This window comes from Marmota monax, unplaced genomic scaffold, assembly GCF_021218885.2.
Source record: "Marmota monax isolate L192 unplaced genomic scaffold, Marmota_monax_Labrador192_F-V1.1 WCK01_AAM20220418_F8-fsc00028, whole genome shotgun sequence".
Classification (NCBI taxonomy): Eukaryota; Metazoa; Chordata; class Mammalia; order Rodentia; family Sciuridae; genus Marmota; species Marmota monax.
The window spans coordinates 8,479,148-8,498,746 of record NW_026694779.1 but is presented as its reverse complement, the minus strand read 5'-3'; positions in this window follow the sequence as shown (position 1 = coordinate 8,498,746).

The following is a 19,599-nucleotide window of genomic DNA, read 5'->3' as shown; positions in this document are numbered from 1 at the left end:
TTCCTGCAGAAAGGAAGAAAATGAGATTCATGGGAATTTTTAACTAGCCTTCTTCTCTCATTTGACAGATGAAGAATTTTATACCCAGAGAGAGGAAGTGATTTGCCCAAGGCTACACATCTTTTAGATACCAGAACTCAAATCCTCTCTGCCTCCTGTCAACACCTGCATACTCTTTCTATCCCCTGGTATGCTTTAACCTTGCAGCACTATTTAATACATAATCTAATTATATATATATAATTACATAATGATAATATATAATATGATATATAATATAATATACACATAATCGATATATAATCTAATTCTATATTATAGAATTAGATTATATATCATATATTATATAATATATATAATTATATAATGTATAATTATATAATAATATATAATATATAATGACATAATATGCAATCTAATTCTATAATATATAATTAGATTATGTATTGATTTTATATATATGCTAGAATAAAGTCTTTCTGAGGGGAAGGGTATTCCTGTTTTGTTCTCCCCTGTATCTCTAGTGCATAGCAGTATCCAGCACAGAGTAGACACTCAAAAAACATTTTAAATGAATTAATGAATTCATTTTTCCCACCTTCTAGGTAAAATAGTGCAAACATGAGTGATTAAGACCACTAATTATAAAATGCATGTTTCACATGCAAATGAATTATAGCACTAAAATACTTCAAGAGTCTCTCATGTTTTTCAGAGTTCATCCAGAGAGAAGCCTTAGACATGTTTTGCCTGCAGGAGTCAGTGCTGTGGCAGCCTCCTATGTCCAGAAAGCAACCTCGAACCTTCATCCTGGTGGCTTGAAGTCAGTCACTCATCCCCTGTCCCGTGGGCCCACCCCCACCCACTTAATAGCCTGGTGTTTGGTTGTGTCAAAGGAATAATTCAGGGAAAATAGTAAGTCGTTTAGCATCGCAAACATCTCCAACCTACATTCCTTACTTCCCTACCTCCCCACTGAGCCGATACCTTGGGGTGATCTTCATTCCCTTTAAGTTAGGAGCCACTTCAGGGAAGGGGACTCTATCTTCCTTCCCCATTTCCTATAGTGTTAGCCCTTGAAAGTCACTCAAGGTTGCTTTCTAAGTGGATTCTTTATTATGCATGAGCTAAGGTGGAGTATTTCTCAACATTATGGTCATTATCCTCTCTCCACTTCATATTGGAAAAAGTGATTTACTCTTCTTTCCCCAAAATATTCTGAATCAATGGTTTTCTTCTTTTTTTTTTTTGAATTTTTTTAATATTTATTTTTTAGTTTCCGGCAGACACAACATCTTTGTTTGTATGTGGTGCTGAGGATCGAACCCGGGCCGCACGCATGCCAGGCGAACGCGCTACCACTTGAGCCACATCCCCAGCCCCAATGGTTTTCTTCTTTGTTTTTTGTTTTTGCCTTTTTTATTGTAGTATCTCATTTAATATTTATGTCTTAAATTTATTCTAATTTGTTATACATGACAGAATGTGTTTCAATTAATATTACACATATATAGCACAATTTTTCATATCTCTGGTTGTACACAATGTAGAGTCACACCAGAGCACTAATCTCTAAGATAATATATAAAGAATTCAAAAATCTTAACACAAAAAAACAAATAATCCAATTAATAAATGAGCAAAGGAGCTGAACAGACACTTCTCAGAAGATGATATACAATCGATCAACAAATATATTAAAAAACTGTTCAACATCTCTACCAATTAGAGAAATGAAAATCAAAACTACTCTTAAGATTTCATCTCACTCCAGTCAGAATGGCAGCTATTATGAAGACAAACAATGAGTGTTGGCGAGGATGTGGGGGAAAAGGCCCACTCATACATTGATGGTGGGACTGCAAATTGGTGCAGCCAATATGGAAAGCAGTATGGAGATTCCTTGGAAAACTGGGAATGGAACCACCATTTTACCCAGATATCTTTCTCCTCAGTCTATACCCAAAGGACTTAAAAACAGCATACTACAGGGACACAGCCACATCAATGTTTATAGCAGCACAATTCACAACAGCTAAACTGTGGAAGCAACGTAGATGCCCTTCAGTAGATGAATGGATCAAGAAACTGTGGTATATATACACAATGAAATATTATTCAGCATTAAAAGAAAATAAAAGTCATGGCGTTTTCAGGTAATGGATGGAGTTGGAGAATATAATGCTAATTGAAGTAAACCAATCCCCCAAAAAACAAATGCCAAATATTTTCTCTGATAGAAGGATGCTGATTCATAATGGGGATGGGGCTTGGAGCATGGGAGGAATAGACAAACTCTAGATAGGGCAAAGGGGAGGGAGGGGAAGGATGGGGGGAATGGGAATAGGAAAGATAGTAAAATGAGATGGACATCATTACTCTTCTTTGTTTTAAGTCATTATATTTCATCTTCAGACTCACTGTCTCAGAATCGCTCACATCAATGAGAGGTCAATGTTGACTTGTAGATCATCCTGTTATAATTGGCCTAAGGAGTTCCTCCTCCCAGTATCCTACCCTCTGATCCTCAGGGTGATTTATGTTCTAGTTCCACATCCTTCTGCTTATCCCTACACACCCCTCCATTAATTCCCTTTCCCAGAATAAGGCAATCAGGATGATATGTCCCTGCTGTATAAATGAGATAGAAAAGCATCTATTAGCAATCATTTTTGTTACAACAGGCCTACATCCTAGAAATGACCACTTCTACTCTGTTAAAAGCCAAAAACTAAGTATCCTCTGGGCATTAAGCTCATAGCATATTTTCATATTCAAGTCATACAGCCCATACTGTATTGTCTATCTGCACTCTCTGGGCCTGGCAGCCCTGCCCAGTTCTTGGAATGAAGAAATTGAATATATCACCAAAAAGCATTGATTTCATTTTGGCTAAAGTCTAATTGCTAGACAACCCAGGAGAATTCAATCCAATTGAGTTCAACTCAAGAAGCATCTATAGCCTGTACGAGGTATCGAATTCAACATCCATTGCAATTATCAGTGGGACAAAAACCCAAACCGTGCCTGCAAGGAGCTTATTATGGTCTACACGTAAGCATACATAGCCAAGCCGCTGAGATACCCAGAAGAATGTGGCAAGTTACAATGGAGATATAAACAAAGGTTCTGAAGGTAGTGAAGGAAAATTGAAAAATGGGGACTGCTTCACAAAGCTGCAGACTCACCACTTTAGAGAACACTTCTGGCTCTCCACAACTGTGAAGTTATTATTTAGCCCGAGTGGGCCAGCCCAAAGGGGAAGAATGCCCAGGATGGATCATAAATGTACAAGTGTCTGATGTAAAGTCACTGGGTATTGAACTGAGAAACAATCTGGAAAAATTCACTGCCTATCTCTCTGCCAAGGAAATACAGCCTCCACCCTCCCTCCCCAGCAGACTGTGAGGGTTTCCAAGCCACTTCTGTTAGCTCACTGAATAGAAGATCACAAACACTAACGAACAATTCTCTCTCCTTGTTGTCATCACACCAAAGAAATGGACTCAATCTTCCTCCTGCATTTTTTTTCAACTTTTCTTTTCATGCAAACAAGATAGGAACTGAGTGAGTGAGCAAAGGAGGGGAAAGAGGGAGGGAAGGGAAGAAGGAAAGAGGGAGAGTTTATAGACTTTTTAGAGATGTAAGAAAATCTATTTAGTAACTATGTAGCTCTCAAAGACCTTTTACAGGGCCTCCCTTCATTTTTCTTTGGTGATACTTGGTTTCCTTGTATTGGTATCACAAAGCCACTGTCTGAAACATTTCTGTGTAATGACAGTCCTGCAGCTCCTTCATATTGGAGGAAACAAAAGCCTTAGGAAGGTAAATGTCCTGTTTGAAGTGTAGGCTGGGGCGGAGTCCAAACAAGGATCAAGTTTTCCAGACTCCCCATCTATGCTGCTCCAACTCCATGGCTCCATATTGTATATGGACATCAAGATACGGTTGTGCTAAATTCTGTTTCTTAATTTCTAGGATCAGTCTTCCAACAGAGAGCTGTCATCCTGTATTTCTCTATCCTGAATGATTTCCATCCTGAATTTTTCTATCCTGAATTATTCTCTAAAGAAATGGGGATCGCCATATTTATTCCATGTCAGAGACCACCTTGCCATGGAACACACACACACACACACACACACACACACAAGCCTGTACAGATTGAGTACACCTTACCTGAAATGTTTAGGACCAGATTTTAGGGTTTGTTGGTTGGTTGGTTAGGGTTTTTTTTTTCCAGATTTTTTCAGGGTATTTGTATATATATTATGAGACATGATGGACATGAGAACCAAGTCAGAACATGTAATTCATTCACATTTCATATACACTGAAATACAAAGCCAGAAGGTCATTAATTTTACACAGTATTTTAGTGTGGCTACAGTTTGATATCACATTAAGTCCAGTGTGAAATTTTCCACTTGTGATGTCATGTGAGTGCACAACAGGTTTCAGATTTTAGAGCATCTAGAGTTCATATTTTGGGGGATGCTGTACCTGTGGCCAGAACCAACTGTGAGAGACATAGCAAAAGTCTGCAACATTCTCAGAACCCATGGTACTCTGATGGATGATACCAGTGGCAAACCAGAGAATATACTCTGCTCGTTTCTTCTACAGGGAGCACGGCAAAAAAGGTCAAATGATGAAGGTCTGGGATTTGGCTTGCATTTCTAAGGAAGAAAAGGCAGCAAGGACTGGTAAGGACTATTTTGATGTTGGGGAGTGGCTGGCAGGGCATCTGCTGATCATTTTCTTCTCAGAAAGCCCAGCGTACGACTGGGGTTGTATAGCTCAGTGGTAGAGCACTTGCCTAGTACGTGTGAGGCACTGAGTTTAATTCTCAGCACCACACATTAAAAAAGAAAGAAAGAAAAGAAAAGTCCATCAACAACTAAAAAATAAATAAATAAATAAGAAAGAAAGAAAGAAAGCCCAGCATAAAGGGAAGCCTTCCAATAACAGAGAACTAGAGTTCTGTGCCCAGTTCTACCCAGAGTCTCTCAATGAGTATTTGTGGGGCTCACAGAGGTTTAGAACACTCTTGATGCTTGGCAGGGACCTTCAGAGAGCCTCTACTTTTGGGGAGTTGTACAGTGTAGTAGATTATATTCCTTCAACCAGAGCGAGATTGACTGCTAACAAGAACTAGGAATGCCTCCCTTTCCAAATGTGATTTAACCATCAAATGCTCTAAATCTAAAGTGCTAGATTTTGGAACTAGTATATAAAAACCTCTGGTTATTACTGTCCCAATCTGTCCCAAACACACCGAACTTCAATTTAATCATGTCTCTACCCTACTTAAAAATCTCCAGAGATGCTGATTTGCCCAAGGATGAATATAAAACTTTATAGCCTGGAGTTCTGACCTTTTATGATGTGACGAAAGATGGGACAAGATCTGTCCTCTCTAGCACCAGCTCTGCTCAAGAGCAAGACTGTTTTCTACACTACTAATCATTAATCTGTTAGAGAGTAGGTGGCCAATAAATATTATATGCAAATGAATTGCAGAATGAGATAAAAAAAAAAAACAGAACAGTAGTTAGAAACACAGGCCTTCTCTTCACTTACAATATATGCATTTTTCTGTGTGCATACTACAGTTAAATAAAAGAAAAAAATTTTAATGAGCTTCCAAACTAGTCTGAGATAAAGTCCCTGCACTGCCACTTTCTGACACTGAGCAAGTAGCTTCATATTTTACTCTTCTAAACTTCATCTGTTAAAAAGAAGATATGTTAGTATCCAGAGTTGTAGTAAGGGTTTAGGGAGATGCATGTGAAGCATTTAGCACAGTAAGAGTAGCAAATAAAGGCCATAGTTAACATGCAAGAATGAATGTTAATCTCCATCTTGACTCTGGATACATCTTCCACACACTGTGTATCAGCAATTCTATTAGATACTGTTCCAGGAACTTTTGTTAAATTCTTACTGATAGCTTTAGGCTCTCCTAATATTTTCTATGCAAATAATGATCTTTTTCTCCCTTTTACCCAAAACAAACAAACAAAATAGATTATCAAATTGAAGCTGTTGTCTGTTTTACTGAAGGAGGGCAAAGAAATCTCTGTGTACCTTCCCCAGAGGTAAATAGTACATCTTGTACCAAGGAAAAAAAGATAGTGCTTGCAAATTCATATAGGAAGTTTCTATCTAAAAGAGCTACTGTTAAAACTAAGTCCCTTCCTTCATCACTGATAAGTGATTCATTTCAATAAGACATTGGGTTTCTAACCCCCAGAACTTGTCAATGCCACTTCATAAAAAATACGGGTTCACAGATGATCAGGTTAAGGTGATCCCAGGGTGAGTCTTAATTCAATATTACCAGTGTCCTGATGAAAAGGGAAGTTTTGGACACAGGGAAGTACTCAAAGGGAAGACAATGTGAAGACACATAGGGAGAAGGGTCCACGTGACCAGAGGCATCTATAAGATAAGGAATAACAATGATTACCTTAAAACACCAGAAGCTATAAAGGGAAAGAAAAAAATCCTTATTAATATTCCAAAGGCATTTTTCACAGAAATATAAAATGTAATTGCAAAATGTATATGTAACCACATATATACACAAATAAATAAATAAACAACCAAAGCAATCTTTAGCAAAAGAAACAAAACTGGAAGAATCACACCACCTGATGTCAAAATATACTACAAAGCTACAATAATCAAAATGGCATAATACTAAGATTGAACACAGAGATCAATGAAACAGAGCAGAGAGCCTAGAAATAAATCAGGGTCAACTAATTTTTGAGAAGGGTATCAAGAACACACAACAGGAAAAGAAGAGTCTCCAATAATGGTGCTGGGAAAACTGGAGATTCCATGTAGAAGAATGAAATGAGACTCCTATCTCACAACAGATACAAAAATCAACTCAAAATGGAGCAAAGACTTTAACACTGAAACTGTAAAAATGACTAGAAGAAAGTGACATTGTTCATATCTGGTAGTTTTACTACCAGATATGAACTAGCAATCCCACTAATCAGTACATATCCAAAGGAAATTAGATCAGCATGTCAAAGAGGTATCTGCATTGTATGTTCTTTGCAGCATCAATCACAACAGCCAAAATTGCAATCAGCCTAAGTATCCACCAACAGATGAACAGATAAAGAAAATGTGGTGATGTACATATACAGTGGAATACTGTTCTGCCTTAAAAAAAGAATCTGTGTCATTTTCAATAACATAGGATGGTATTAAATGAAGTAAGTCAGGCATAGAAAGATAAATATCACATGAGCTCAATTGAATGTGTAATCCGTAAAAAGTTTAATTTGTAGAAACAGAGTAGAATGGTTGTTACCAGGATATATGGGGACAATGGGTTGAGAGGATGTTGGTCAAAGGACACAAAATTTCAGTTAGATAGAAGGAATAAACTCTCAAGAGATCTATTTTATAACATGCTGACTATAATTAATAACAATGTTTACATGTAGAAATAGCTAACAGAGGATATGTTAAGTGCACCCCAAAAAAAGTATGTGAGGTGATTTATATAATAACTACCTCAATTTAACCATTCTTTAATGTTTGGTATTTTATGTATTTTTTTTTCTTGTGGAACTGGAAAATGAACCCAGGGTTGCTCTACCACTGAGCCACATCCCCAGCCCTTTCAATTTTGTTTTTGTTTCTTGCTAAGTTGCCCAGGCTGGCCTTGCCCTTGTGATACTCCTGCCTCAGCCTCCCAGGTAGCTGAGATTACAGGTGTGCACCACCACACCCAGCCATAATGTGTACATATTTCAAAGCATCATTTTGCACAGGATAGATACATTTGATGAATAAAAAATTGTAAGTGAAGAGGAAGAAAAGGATTCTTCTACAAATATCAGAGAAATCATAGCCTTGCGGTCATCTTAATTTTGGACTTTCAATTTGTAAAAGTGTGAGACAAATTTCTATTTCTTTCTTTTTTTGCATTACATTCATAATATTTTTGCATTATAATTCTTAATACACCTTTATACCACAAATTTCTATTTTTTTTTAAGCCACACAGTTTGGGGTACTTTTTCATGGTAACTCTAGCTAACTAATATAACCACCATTATGAATATCTTCTTTGGGGCTGATAATCTGTAGAGATTGAAAAGCTCTTATAGAATATGTCAAAAGCATAAGGGCTCACACAGGTGGCACACTCAAGAATGAGGCTAAATGACAAACAACAGCTTTTAAAGTAAATAGCAGCGGGCATTAAAGGCCATCTATAGTGAGGTGAAAATCTGACCTTACCATCAAAAAAGCACTGATAAAAGAATTGATCAGGATTTATTAACTAAGCCAGTCTCCTTTAGAAGTTTTAAAGAAGGTCTAAAATGATAAACCAGATCTACAAGAGGAATGAAACAAACACCAAGGATGCCAGAGAGCTGAGAACAGAACCCAACAGAGGTTGGCGATATGGCCTACAGAACCAAAGCTGCTCACCAACTGTTATTATAAATAAATTTTTATTGGAACACAGCTATGCTTATTTATTAATATATTGTGGATGTCTGTTTCCAAGCTACCATGATAGAACTGATTTATTGTGAGAGAGACTGTGACCCGCAAAGTCTGAAGTATACTGTCTGCCTCTTTACAGAAAGAGTTTGCTGAATCTGGTATGGAAAAATGATATCAGTCATTCTCAAGCCTTAATGGGCACCAGAATCAGCAGGAGGAATTGTTAAAATTCAGATTGCGGGGGGTTTCAAGATGGTAGAATAGAGAAGATCGCTTGCTGGCTACTCCACATCATGAAACTAAGAAAACAGATTGGCAGCCTCTCAGTAAGTGAGATACTGGAAACCTTCAGGGACACTATAAGTCCACAGGGTAAAAACTACTGCCTCAGATCCATACTGTTATATGGGCAGATGATGGAGTTTTCTGAGATCTCAAGGACTGTGGTGGAGCTGCAGATGTTAAGGAGTTAACATCCTCAGACCTCTTGGCAGGCCAGAGAAAGCAAGAACAGCAGACTGTTCTCAGGACACACTGAGTTGACATGGTCAGACTTGCCATAAGTTCCTCTTGAGACTGTGGATTTGTTTCATGAGTTTCCCTTGTAGTGGAGTTATTTTAGGGAATGTTCCTGTTATCTTATGCTTAGCTGCTAGCATGGATCTAATATAAAGATTAAGAAAATAAATGTAAATATAGCACTGTTTTTAAAAAAGATATTTTAGTATTTTGTCTGCCTAACCTCAAGTTTTCATTCCATGATTGGAAACTTACTGTAAACTATAATATGCTGTGCTTGCCAATAATAAACGTCCTTAGCTAAGCTTTGGAACCCTGTGTCCCTTCTTTCATCTCACTTGGCTCTTCAGTTCACATCAACAAGTAGATAAAATACAAACAATATGAAGTAGCAAGAGAAAAAACAAACCAAGATAATGCCAATAATAGAATACATTGGCACCACAGTGGAAGAAATGTCAGAGAAGGTGTTTAGAATGTACATAGTTAAGCAGATCTGCAAGGTAAAGGACAATGTAAGAACTAAAATCAGAAAGAAAATACAGAAACTGAAAGATCACTTCAATAAAGAGACAGAGATTCTGTAAAAAAAAAAAAAAAGAATCAAGTAGAAATCATCAAAATGAAGGAATCAATAAACCAAATTAAAAATTCAATGTAAAGTATGTATCACCAACAGAGAAGATCAGAGTTTCAGGCAGTGAAGAGAAAATATATAATTTTGAAAACAAAGTTGACCATGGAGGAAAAGATATTAAAAGACCATGAACAGAACTTCCAAGAAATATGGAACAATCTGAAAAGACCAAATTTAAGATTTATCAGGATAGATGAAGGCTAGGAGATACAAACCAAAGGAATGCACAATCTTTTCAATGAAACAATATCAGAAAATTTCCCAAACCTAAAGAATAAAAGGGAAAATAAAATACAGGAGGATTACAGGACCTCAGCTATACAAAATTAAATAGACCCATAGTAAGGCATATTATTATGAAAGTGCCTAACAGAGAACAAGGATAGATTTTTAAACCTGCCAGAGAAAAATGACAAGTTACATTTACAGGGAATATATCTGAAGCTCAGCTGATTTCTCAACCCACACCCTCAAAGCTAGGAGGTCTTGGAAAAATATATGCCAAGCTCTGAAAGAAAATGGATTCTAGCCAAGAATATTATACCCAGCAAAATTAAGCTTCAGAGTTGACAATAAAATAAAAAACTTTCATGATTAAAAAAAAGTTAAAGAATTCACAACTAGAAATCCTTCTCTACAAAACATACTCAGTAAGATATTTCATGAAGAAGAAATGAAAAGTAAAATTAAAAACCAGCAAAGGGAGTAACTACACTGGAATAATAGTCAATCAAAGGAAACTAATTCAAATTAAAAACCAGATAAATCTAAGTTACAGGAAATTTATTAAGAATAATAATTTATTGAGAATAATATTTCTCAATAATAACATTGAATATAAGTGGCCTAAATTCATCAATCAAAAGACATAGGCTGGAAGATTGGATTAAAAAACAAGACCCAACAACATCTGTCTCTAAGAGACCTACCTCATAGGTAAAGACATCCAGAGACTGAAGGTAAAAGGATGGGAAAAAAACATATCACTCACATGGATCATGTAAATAAGCAGATGCTTTTAGCCTCTGATATCTGATATGATAAAGTGGACTTAAAGCCAAAATTTAATCACAAGGGACAAAGAAGGACATTTCATACTGCTTAAGGGAATTATACATCAACAAGACATAATAATCATAAATATTTTTGCCCCAAACAATGGAGCATCTACATACATCAATCAAACCCTTCTCAATTTCAAGAATCAAATAGACCACAACACAACTATACTGGGTGATTTTAATACACTCTCTCACCACTGGATAGATCCTCAAAACAAAAACTAAATAAAGCAATAAAACTAAAAAATACAATGAATAATTTAAACATAACAGATATACCTACAGAATATTTCTTCCATCAATGACTGAATACACTTTCTTCTCAGCAGCATACAGATTCTTCTCTAAAACACACCATATCTTATGCCACAAAGCAATTCTTAGTAAATACAAAAAAAATAGAGATGATACCCTGCATTCTATCAGGGAATGAAATTAGAAATCAATGATAAAATAAGAAATAGAAGCTAAACTAACACCTGGAGACTATATAACACACTATTGAAGGGCCAATAGATAGCAGAAGAAATCAGGGATGAGGTAAATGAGAACACTTATACAACATAGAAAAATCTCTGGGACACTATAAAGGTAGTGCTGAGAGGAAAGTTCATCACATTGAGCTCATTCATTAAAAGAACACAAAGTCAACAAATGACCTAATATTACATCTCAAGGCCCTAGAAAAAGAAGAACAAATCAACACCAAAAGCAGTAGAAGACAAGAAACAATTAAAATCAGAGCTAAAATCAATGAAATTAAAACAAAAGAAACAATCCAAAAAATTGACAAAACAAAAAGTTGGTTCATCAAAAAAATAAATACAACTGATAAACACTTAGCCAAGCTAATGAAGAGAGAGAGAGAGAACTCAAATTACTAACATTCATGATGAAAAAGGAAATATCATAACAGATACTACTCAACCACAGATGATAATCAGAAACTATTTTGAAAATTTATACTGTAAAAAAATGCAAAATTTGAGGGGCTGGGGATGTGGCTCAAGCGGTAGCGCGCTCACCTGGCATGACGGGGCGCTAGATTCAATCCTCAGCACCACATAAAAATAAAATAAAGATGTCTACCAAAAAACTAAAAAATAAATATTAAAAAAATTTTTTCTCTCTCTCTTTAAAAAAAATATAAAATTTGAAGACAGATAAATTTCTAGAGACATATGACCTACCCAAATTGAATTAGGAGGACATAGAAAAGATCAATTTCAAGCAGTGAAATTGAAAATCCATCAAAAGCCTACCAACAAAGAAATGCCCAGGACTAGACAGATTTTCAGCTGAGTTCTACCAGACCTTTAAAGAAGAACTAACACCAATCCTCTGAAATTATTCCATGAAATAGAAAAGGAGGGAACCCTTCCAAATTCATTCTATGAAGCAAGTATCACCTGATTCCAAAACCAAACATACATCAAGGAAAGAAAATTTTAGACCAATATCCCTGATGAACACAGATGTAAAAATTCTTAATAAAATACTGTCAAATCACATACAAAAACATATTTTAAAAAATAGTGCACACAATCAAGTCGGGTTCATCCCACAGAGGCAAGGTTGGTTCAAAATACAGAAATCAATAAATGTAATTCATCACATCAATAGACTTAAAGACAAGAATCACATGATTCTCTCAATAGATGCAGAAAAAGCATTTGACAAAATACAGCATCCATTCATGTTCAAAACACTAGAAAAACTAGGGATAGTAGGAACATACCTCCACACTGTAAAACCAATATATGCCAAACCTAAGGCCAACATAATTCTAAATGGAGAAAAAAAATGAAAGCAGTCCCTCTAAAAACTGGAACAAGACAGAGATGCCTTCTTTTACCACTTCTTTTCAACATGCTCCTGTAAATTCTAGCCAATTAGGCTAAAGAAAGAAACTAAAGGAATACAAATAGGAAAGGAAGAGCTCAAACTATCCCTATTTGCTGATGACATGATTCGATATTTAGAAGACCCAAAATCTCCATTCAAAAACTTCTAGAACTCATCAGTGAATTCAGCAAAGTGGCAGGATATAAAATTAACACCCATAAATGAATTGTGATCCTACACATCAGTGATGAACCAGCTGAAAGAGAAATTAGGAAAACTATCCCGTTCACAACAGCCTTTAAAAATAAAATATTTGGGAATCAATCTACAAAAGAGGTGAAAGATTTCTTCAGTGAAAACTACAAAACACTGAAGAAATAAGTTGAAGAAGATGGAAAAATCTCCCAATCTTGTATTGTCAAAATGGCCATACTACCAAAAATCTATACAGATTTAATACAATTCCTATTAAAATTCCAGTGAAGTTCTTCATAGAAATAGGAAAGGCAGTCATGAGATTCATTTGTAAAAATAAGAGATAAATCCATTTGATGGAGTAATAATTTGAATGGAATGGTCCCTGTAGGCAAGTAGGATGTGGCCAGAGGCAGTAGGTTGGTGGGAATGTGTCCTTGAGGGTAATATTGTGCCCTGTGTTCCTCCCTCTCTTTCTCTGCTTCTGGACTGCCATGAGCTAACTAGTTTCCTTCTGTCGTGATGTTCTGCCTCATCTTGGGCCTAGAGCAATGGACTCAGCTGACTATGGACTGAGACCTCTGAAACTGGGAACCAAATTAAACTTTTCCTCCTCTCAGTGGTTCGTAGTAATCATTTTGGTCACAGCAACAAAAAGCTTACTAACTCAAGATCCAAGTGTAAACACAAAACCACTGATGTTCATGTGCACCTCCTACTCATAGCCTAAAGGTAATTTTATACAGTATTTTTAGTGTGGCTGCATTTTGACTGCGACCTGTCTCATAAGGTAAGGAGTGAAATGTACCCCTTGTGGCAGCCTGTTAGTGCCTAAAAAGATTTGGATTTTGGAGCATTTCTGATTTCTGATTTTCAGTTAGGGATACTTAACCTGTACTCAGATATCCTGGAGGAGAGAGGCTATCCTGTATTCACATATTGCCGAATGAACACCTTGATCCACATGACCCACTTCCTCCATCACCATGCACAATTTTTTGCCAACTACTAAAGATTTTGCCACAGTTAGCAAGAAGGAGTATTTGCAGATGCTTTGCGATCTATTCTGGGATTCTCTAACTCACAGGGAAATCCTCTCATCATGCATTTGACAAAATGTTGGTCAGCACCCAGGAGTCTGTAAGAAGTAGGTCCCCAGAACAGGAGATAAAGCAAAAATTAAAGGGTAAATCATCTTTGAGGTGTTGGTTAGTTGATAGGTTAGACTTGAGTTTCATAGATGTGTCTAGATGAACCAAACAAATTATAGGCATCATCAGAATGATTCAGGCTGAATGATTTCATCTAAATAAGGCAAGACAAAGAACTGAGTTGAAAATTTAAAAAACGATTTTTCTATTTACTTTCCTGAACGATGCAATTTGAGAAGTGATCTCTGGCTCTGAAGAGAACCCAAATGTACATGGGAAGAATATATTATCCTATGACATGGTAGCAACAGGAAGGGGAACACAGCTCTGCTTGTGCCCAGGAAGGCTTCACACTGAACTGAGTCTTGAAGAGGGACTGGTGTTTCAGGTAGATGGACTTGTGGGGTGGAGAGGACACAGAGACAGAGGGGCGGTCAGAAACGAGATTGGGGGGCTGGGGATGTGGCTCAAGCAGTAGCGCACTCGCCTGGCAAGCGTGCGGCCCGGGTTGGATCCTCAGCACCACATACAAACAAAGATGTTGTGTCCGCCGAAAACTAAAAAATAAGTATTAAAAATTAAAAAAAAAAAAGAAAGAAACGAGATTGGGGTCAGACTATGATATCCTTCCGGGCCAGGATGAAGACAGCACACTCTGCCCTTAAAAAGTACCTTGAAGTCATTTTAAAAGAGTGATGTTATCAAGCATGTATTTTAGAAAGATCACAGTGAAAGCAATATCATGGAATGTGGCAAGGACGGAGGCTGGGAGGCCAGTTAGAAGTTTTCGGTAGGAAATAAGACTTCAAAGAGGACAGTGGCATCGTAAGGTTGGAAAGTACTTAAAATTGAATGTTGATGTAATTTGAAATATTTGGGAAATTCAATCAGTAATATTTAGTAATTGCTTAGACTTAAGGAACAAGAAGAAAGGGGAGTTGTTAAAGATGATTCTCAGATTTCCGGCTTAGGGAAATTGAATAGTGGCATCAGTACCAAGACCGTCCAGCTCACATAATCTGCATAACAACTCTGAGACACACATGATCATGAGCTGTTTCACAGATAGTAAAGTGAGATTCAGACAGATTAAGTGACTTGACTAAGGTCACACAGCTAAGAGTGAGTTTTATAGCCCACAGTCTTCATAATGATATTTAGCCTAAATTCCTTACTTTACTAATAAGAAATTGTGACTCATGTGAAATTGTGTAGGCAGTTAGTATTAGGCAGGATTAGATTATGGTTACATAGTCTAGAAATTAAACTCAGCTTCCCCATATGGATGGTAAGAATTCCACTAAAATTTAGTTCTCTTCAAGTATAAAGGGAAAAAGAAGCTTGTAGTTCTCAACAAAAAATAATAATACATTTAATGCATTAACGCATTTAGTGAGTTCTGAAGGTTAGAGAATCAAGTATAAGAGTAAACATGTATTTTATGTAACCACTATCCACATCACAAGATGACACAGGGAGTTCTTTCTTCACAGAGAATATTGGAAGAAAAAACTAGGGTATTGCCAGGAGTGTCTTCCTTTAGTGCTCCCAGTTGAGGGTGGTCCTCTGACTTGTGCTTGGTAAATGTATTAGCCAGGGTTCTCTAGAGGAACAGAATCAACAGGAAGTGTAATCATGAAAAGGGATTTTATTAGGTTGGCTTAGGCCACCAGAAGCTGGAGAGTCCCCAGTGGCCCTCTGCAGGCTGCAGAGCTGGAGGAACCAGCAGCTGTGCAGTCCAAGAGGCTGAAGCCCCAGAACAAGAGGGGTCAATGGTGCTACCCTAGTCAGAGACCAAAGGCTTCTGGAGGATCACTGGCAGAGTCTGTTTTGGAAGAGTGAAGTAGCGAGAGTCGGATATCCTCAGATGATCGCAGCAGCAATGAAGAACCCCTTCAAGAAGAATCGAGCTCACATCTGCTGCTGATTCCTTGTTTTTCCAACTTTCCAAGCCATCATCCTACTGGACAGTGCTGCCCATGCTTAGGGAGGGTCTCCATTTCAGTTGGCTATCCCACATGCCAATCATTCCTGGACACACCCTCATTGACATAAGCCTCTTAATCATTGACATCTCTTAATCCAATCAAGTTGACAATTTGAATCATTACAGTAAATAAAACCCTTTATATCATGCTTTTCTTCATTTTATGTTGTCAATTAGAGCATTTGTTGCAGGGAGCCCCCTCCTCCCCACCTCCACTCCCTTACTCATTCCTGGTTAGCATCATGCCAGGATAAAACCATTGCCACCAGGGCTCCCAGCTAAAAACCACTAACTAGTGATTGAAAAGACTTCCTGAACAACGCTCTGAAATCAAAGAAGCAATACAAAATAACCTTCATGTTTGGGGATTTCACTATATCTAAAGCAGCTGGACAGAAAGGAAAGAAAGATCTGAGCCCCAGTTTTAGCTCCACCACCGGCTAGGGGTGTGACCTTGGGATAAGCACATAAATTCTCTGCATCTCAATTGCTTTGCTTGTAAAATGAAGGTCTGGACCAAATGATGTCCAAATTCCCTTCCAGTTTTTAATTCTATGATTCATGAGATTCCCAGTACCTCTCTTTATTTCTATACAAGAGGGTCACCTATCCTGGGTCCCATATTTAAATGGCCCTGGTACTAACTGAATGAGCCTACACTTGGACCTGCTCCAAACAGCTAGGACTCCAGAAGTCTCTGGTGGTGTAGGCTCAAATATCCACATGCATGCATATGAGGCCCTCAGAGGACCAGGTAGATTGGGATTGGGAAGCACAGACCACTGACTCTGCTACTGAATGGTACCCTGAGGAGCCCAGAACTCAACTTTCCAGGTCATTACAACATTTATTAATGGAAGAGAATAGAATGTATTTAATAGCCCAATTTTCAACTTTGAAATATTTAGGAATACAGTGAGTGGGCTTCCATTTGCATTTTTACCTAGCGCTCTGAAAATGTTAAAGATTGCCCCAGAAAACTATATTCAACTGTCTTCCTCCTAAACGTGGCACCATGGTACACCCCTGTATCCCCAGCTACTTGGGAGGCTGAAGTAGGAGGATCACTTGAGCCCAGGAGTGCAAAGCCAGCCTGTGTAACATAATGAGACCCTATCTCTAAATAAAATAAAATAAAGAGACTGGCTTTGCAGAGTTCTGTAAGTTTTAGTCAGTACATGGTATGAATAAATTTGCAGGGTGTGGTGGGCACAGGGTAGATGGGATATACATACATTAACTCAGAGTCTCAAATGGTCATGTGCCTTTCAAAAATAAAATACTGTGTGTTATGGTTTAGATATGAGGTGTTCCCCAAAAGCCTATGTATGAGACAATGCAGGAAAGTTTTGAGGTAGTAATCCCTGATAAGGATTCAAGGAGTGGTAACTGTAGGCAGGTAGGGTGTGGCTGGAGGAGGTGGGTCATTGGGGGCATTTCTTTGGGGTATATATATATTTTTAGCTGAGCTTAGACTCTCTCTCTCTGGTTCCTGTACCATGTCCCCAGCTGCTTTCCTCTACAACACACTTCTGCCATAATAGTTAGCCTCATCCTGGGCCCCAAAGAATGGAGCCAGCTGTCTATGGACTGAAATCGGGAGCCCCCAATAAACTGTTCTTCCTCTAAAATTGTTCTTCTCTGGTTGTTTGGTCACAGAAATGAAAAACCTGACACTCTGCTTATTCTTAAACCTCCTAGGTTATTTTATGGGCTTTACGCGGAACTCACTGTAAATCACTAATCTGTGCATTGTAAATCTAACCTCAGAGTAGTATCATTAATGAGGTGTTGAAAGCTGTTTATACAATTTTTCTCTTTCCCACTCCCTTTGTCAAAAGGCAAACAGAAAATTGAGTTCAGTGGGTGAAATCTGGGGCTTCAGACATGCACTTCCACTAAATGATAAGGAAATCCTAAGGATCCCAAGGAACAAGAATAAATTCAACAGGCTTTGTTTTGTAATATACACTCCTCCAACTCCCCAAATGCCCATCTTCATATTCTCCTCACTCTTGCTCTCATTCTGACTTCTACATTCTTTTCATACCTTAGACATCAGCCTCTAAGCAGAGAAGATTCGCCTGAGAAACTCCTTAATGCTACCTGGTCCCAACATCTTATCCTGGCTCTCACATCACTCCAGCTACAGTCAGTCCTCCATATCCTCTGGTACAATAAATGTGTATTCAATCAACCTTGGTTCAAAAATATGTGAAGAAATAACTGCATCTGTACCAAACATGGACATATTTTGTTCTTGTTATTATTTCACAAATAACAACTATTTATATAGTATTTACTTTGTATTAGACATTGTAAGTAATCCACAGATTTTAGTATACAGAAGGATGTGCATAGATTATATGCAAATACCCATTTTACATGAGGGATTTGAACTTACACATAGTTTGGTACAAAGGGGGCCCTGGAACCAAGCCACCACGGATATCAATGGACTATGTTAGATTATGTCCATAGCTCTCAGTCTTATTCTGTACACCTTTCTCCCCATCCTTCTACCCCCATTTTTTATTTTATTTTCTTCCTGGCCTACTCCCTGCTCCCTGTAATCTTAAGTATCTCATTATATTCACTGATATTAAAATGTTAAGGGCCAACAGTAATGCTCTCATACCACTGATATCTTTCAACAGAAGTTCCAATACCTCATTTGAGTGTTCTCAACATTAGTGTGCTGAAAAGTTGCCAAGAGAGCTTGTTAAAATTCAGATTTCCTAACTGGGAATGGAACCACCATTTGACCCCCTCTCCTCGGGCTATACACAAAGGACTTAAAATCAGCATACTGATTGTGTAGCAGCACAATTCACAATAGCTAAATTGTGGAACCAACCTAAATGCCCTTCAGTAGATAAATGGATAAAAAAAAATATATGGATAAAAAATGTGGCATATATACACAATGAAACATTACTCAGCAATAAAAGAGAATAAAATCATGGCATTTGCAGGTAAATGGATGGAGCTGGAGAAGATAATGCTAAGTGAAGTTAGCCAATCCCAAAAAACCAAATGCCAAATGTTTTCTCTGATATAAGGAAGCTGATTCATAGTGGGATAGGGAGAGGGAGCATGGGAGGAATAGATGAACTCTAGATAGGGCAGAGGGGTGGGAAGGGAAGGGGGGCATGGGGTTAGAAATGATGGTGGAATAAAATGGACATCATTATCCAAAGTACATGTATGAAGACAGGAACGGTGTGAATTTACTTTGTATACAAGCGGAGATATGAAAAAAAATTGTGCTCTGTATGTGTAATAAGAATTGTAATGCATTCTGTTGTCATATAACAAATTAGAAATTAAAATTTTTTTAAAAAATTCAGATTTCCTCAGTCCCAGTATAAAGGTTCTATTATTGAAGGCTAGGGGCAAGATCTAGGGGTCTGTATGTTCTATAATGTATCTGAGAGGGCTCAATGAGAAATAATAACGTATAGAAATGATTTATATAGTGCAAATTTCAACATGATGGCAAATGGCAAGACAATGGGAAGATTTTTAGTGTTTTTTATTAGTGAATTATAGTGACACATAAAAGTGAAGTTAATTTTTTTTTAATATTTATTCTCTAGTTTTCGATGGACACAACATCTTCATTTTATTTTTATGTGGTGCTGAGGATCGAACCCAGCACCCCATGCATGCCAGGCAAGCACGCCACCACTTGAGCCACATCTCCAGCCCCCAAAG